The sequence below is a fragment of the Hemitrygon akajei genome, chromosome 7 (assembly GCF_048418815.1).
Source record: "Hemitrygon akajei chromosome 7, sHemAka1.3, whole genome shotgun sequence".
Lineage (NCBI taxonomy): Eukaryota > Metazoa > Chordata > Chondrichthyes > Myliobatiformes > Dasyatidae > Hemitrygon > Hemitrygon akajei.
The window spans coordinates 75,538,422-75,543,165 of record NC_133130.1 but is presented as its reverse complement, the minus strand read 5'-3'; positions in this window follow the sequence as shown (position 1 = coordinate 75,543,165).

Here is a 4,744-nt window from a genome sequence, read left to right as displayed (position 1 = left end):
GATTAGCTCAATACTTTCTCTGCTCACTTTGACTGTCAGAACATGGAGGAAATGTGAACCCACATCTCCTGATGATCATTTGATCTCTGTATCTGAAGTGGACATGCAGGCTGCCTTCAGAAGGGTGAATCCAAGGAAACCATTCAGACCAGATGGGCTACCCGACCTGTGCTGACCAACTGACTTGTGTGTTCACTGACATCTTTAACCTCTCACTCTGGCAGTGTGTGGTACCCCTGTTTGACTGCAAAAGAGCTTCAGAAAGATTTAGCAGACTCTGGAGTGGTGGAGCACTGTCCTACTGAAGAGCTACACCTGCACAAATATGACCTTCATGGAAGAGTCATCAGAAGAAGACCTTTCCTGCGTCCTCACCACAAAATTCAGCGTCAGAATTCTGCAAAGGAACTTCTAAACAAGCCTGATGCATTTTGGAAACAAGTCCTGTTGAATGAAGAAGTTAAAATAGAACTTTTTGGCTGCAATGAGCAAAGGTATGTCTGGAAAAAAAGGGTGCAGAACTTCATGAAAAGAACACCTCTCCAACTGTTAAGCATGGGGGCGGATCGACCTTGCTTTGGGTTTGTGTTGCAGGCAGTGGCACGGGGAACATTTCACTGGTAGAGAGAGAATGAATTCAATTAAATACCAGCAACTTCTGGAAGCAAACATCACACCATCTGTAAAAAAGCTGAAGATGAAAAGAGGATGGCTTCTACAACAGGATAATGATCCTAAACACACTTCAAAATCCACAATGGAGTACCTTAAGAGGTGCAACCTGAAGGTTTTGCCATGGCCCTCACATTCCCCGGACCTAAACATTATCGAAAATCTGTGGCTAGACCTCAAAAGAGCAGTGCATGTAAGACAGCCCAAGAATCTCACAGAACTAGAAATGTTTTGCAAGGAAGAATGGGCAAAAATCCCCCAAACAAGAATTGGAGGACCCTTAGCTGGCTACAGAAAGCATTTACAAGCTGCGATACTTGCTAAAGGAGGTGTTACTAAGTACTGACCATGCAGGGTGCCCAAACTTTTGCATCGGGCCATTTTCCTTTTTTGTTATTTTGAAACTGTAAAAGATGGAAATACAAAAGTAATCTTGCTTAAAATATTAGAGAAATGTATCATCTTTAACTTTATGCCTTTTGGAAATCCGGATATCTTTTACTCATTTAGCTATTCACCGTAACAGAAATTTTGACCAGAGGTGCCCAAACTTTTGCATGCCACTGTATATGGTGACATATATATATTTTGATAATAAAATTTACTTTGAGCTTTGCTGTCACATCCAAATAGCATTGAGGATGACAGAAGATTGGGGAACAAGAGAATACGGACATAGGTACATATACAGTAAGATAGGTGCACATCTCAATGCAAACTGGTTGGACTGTGTGAACAGTTTAAATATAATTGCTAAATGCTAAATGGAAAACTAACATTCAGTAGATAGAGCTAAAGAATGTCACAATGAATAGGTCAGAATATTGCTCCAACATCCTGCTACATCTGGTCCTGAATAATTTAGCAACTGACTGGAGGAGCAAGTTCAAAAAACATACATATTCTCCACAACGTTAGGGCCCAGTGTGTGAATGCTAAGGACTAGGCAGAAGGATTTCTATCCATGATTAATCTTAGCTTCCTCAACAATCCTCATATAAGCCATTGTCCCCTTTCTGAGGTTCCCACCAGTTCCCATCATGCAGCAGCCAATTATCAGTCAATTTGATTCATTCTTTGCAATAGCAAGAAATGACTGATAGTACTGGATCTAACAATGTCCATGGAGCCAGATAACAAGAGGGGAGGTTCTTCTCCAAGTCATTCACTATCATGATTTTGAAGCATATTGCTAATCCTTCTTCATCACTGCAAGTAACTCCCCTAAAGAAGTTCTGCGGTTCAAGATGGCAACTCACAAGCCATCTGCTCAGGGGTAATTGGGCATGAGCAGTAAATGGTTGTCTTATGTCAGTGTCTCTATCTTGAAAAATTAATAAATAAAAGAAGCTATGCTTTCTGCTAATCAAGATCCAGTAACTTTTTTTAATCTCTTACATCAAATCACTGAGTTCCTCACAGAAAATGCATTCCAGCTTACTATTACATGTTGAATAATGTCTGTTCCTGGGTGTCAGATAATAGTGGTTTATAGACAAGAGTTATAAAAGTCTAATGCTTCATTATGTAAAGATTGTTGTTTCATATTTCATTGCAATATTGAGAGCAGCATGTTACTGATTGAACTGCAAAAGTAATATGTACAAAGTTGAATAAGGAAAAAGAATCAAATGACACATTCTTGCTTTTACAAAGATTTCCTGAATTAAAAAAGGTGGTGTTTAACATGGTACAGAAATCCTTAGAGTAATATACAACCCAAGTCTGGAATATACAATCAAGGAGTCAGAACTATAATCATATTTTCTTAGATGTTATTAGCTAAAAAAAAGTAACAAATTTCCTGTCCTGTTGCCATATTTTCAGTTCTTCTGTACACAGTACCTTTCCCAGGGTGTGAGTTTGAGGTATATCATATAAGTAGTCACTTCACTTTTTTATTCTCTATATTTGCCTCCATTAACTGGCGAAGTTCTAAACTCTGGAATTCTTTCCCCAAACCTTTTACCCCTTTTTCCTCCCTTAAGACACCCCTTAAAAGCTAACTCTTTGTCCACGATGTTGGTCAGTTGCTTTAATTTCTCATGTGGTTTGATGTAAAATTTTATTTGACAAATGTTTCTGTGAAATCTTTTTACTACACCAATGTTACTATGTAAATGCATATAATTGCTTTGTGAGCTTGTTCAGCAGCCTATTTAAGAATGGATAATTTTGGCAACTAACAACTGATACTACAAAATTTAGTGGGGAATTTAATGGTGAAGAAACATTTGAAAGTGACCCAATGTCCGAGCAAGGTAATTATAAATATCCAACCACGTATACTGAGAATTGAAAGTACTATTGAACACTTGAGCGCCACGTAAAAGTGGGTAAAATAAAGGAGTCCAAAAAAAGGTTTCATTAATTGTAATTAAAGAGATGTAATTGACAAAATTAAATAAGAGAATTATGAGTGTGAATTTGGAGACAAAATGAAGAAGGGGACTACATCCACAATAAATAGCATTTAAAATGTGAAATAGGAACAGAAATCTATGGCTACAAAGATGTAAATGAATAAAAGTGGCAATACAGGCATCTGAGAAATAACCAAGACTAAGTTTTGTTTTTTGGGAATCATTACAGAGCTAAAAATTAAAAAGCACAGAAGTTATCTCAAAAGTCTATACCATCTTGGTTAAAACACCATTTTGTATAATGTGAACAATGTTGGAGTCTATATTTAAAAATAATTGACACTTCCTTGCATCATACCAAATTGAGAAGGTTTTATCTTGTAGTTCAGTGACAGAATGTGGTCATTATTATCAAGGACAGCATCCACTGACCATCGCGAATTTCCCTTGGAAAAATTGTGGCGGTATGAAGCATTAGAGTTGGTGTTGGGTAGGAAGTTCTAGGATATTGATCAAGTAGTATTAGCATTTCTCCAAATTTAGATGACGTGCAAGGGAAATTGCTGGTGGCTCAGAGTCGAGACGGATTTAGAAAACGGAAATAGTATATAACTAATCACTTGGTATTCTTTGACAATGTATTGTGGAGTAACTGAAGGAACCAGTAGATAAGCTGTGTTGTATTTTCAGAAACCTTTCTATAAGGTGTCATACAGGGGTTGCTAAACAAGGTTGGAGCTGCTGGGATTGGGGGTTATACTATACACTAGCATGGATTAAGAGATAGCTAATGGATAGATAAAAAGAACAGCAATAAATGAGTCCAGGTTTGCAGGCAGTGAATAATGAAGAGCTGCAGGGATATGTGCATGGATCCCAATTATTTACAAGCTACAGTATGTCAATGATTTGGCTGAGGGGATCTAATGTTAAATTTGCAATATTGATGATGACATGAAATTAAGTGCCAATGTATGTAATGATGAAGATGAGAAGAAACTTCAAGTGTATGCACAGAAGCTGAATGAGAGAGCAACAGCATGGCAGATGAAGTACATGTATAAGTTATCCACTTTGGCAGAAGAAACAAAAATACTGAGTATTTTTAAGGGGTGAGAAATGGAGACATTTTGACTATGTAAGGACCTTGGTGACCCAAGTCATTAAAAGCTAATGTCCAGGTGCAGCAGAAATTCAGGAAAAGAATTGTGATAGGGTCTGAATACAAATTAAGGGGATAGGACCTGAGTAAGATGGAGTATTGTGTGTAATATTGGTCTTCTTTTCTGTGGAAGGACATGTAATTTAGAGAGAAGGTGAATAGATTCACCATACTAGTTCCCATGATGGCAAGTCTACCATAGGATTCAAAGGCTTCGAAGTCCATTTATTATCAAAGTATGTATGCAGTATACAACCCTGAGATTTGTCTTTTCCACAGACAGCCATGAAACAAAGTAGACCATGGAACCCATTCAAAGAAAAACATCGACTCCCCCCAGGCGGAAAATGCAGCACAAACAGCAACGAGAACATCAACAAACCTCCCATGCCCCAATAAACAAATCCCACAATCAGCAACAAGAAAGAATGAATGAAAACACAGAGTATAAAACTGAAAGAGTCCATATTTAGTTCAGCTCAGTATTCATTATCTGCAGCCCTCCCCAATTCAAAGTCGCCCAAAATAGCAAAACAACAAGATAAAA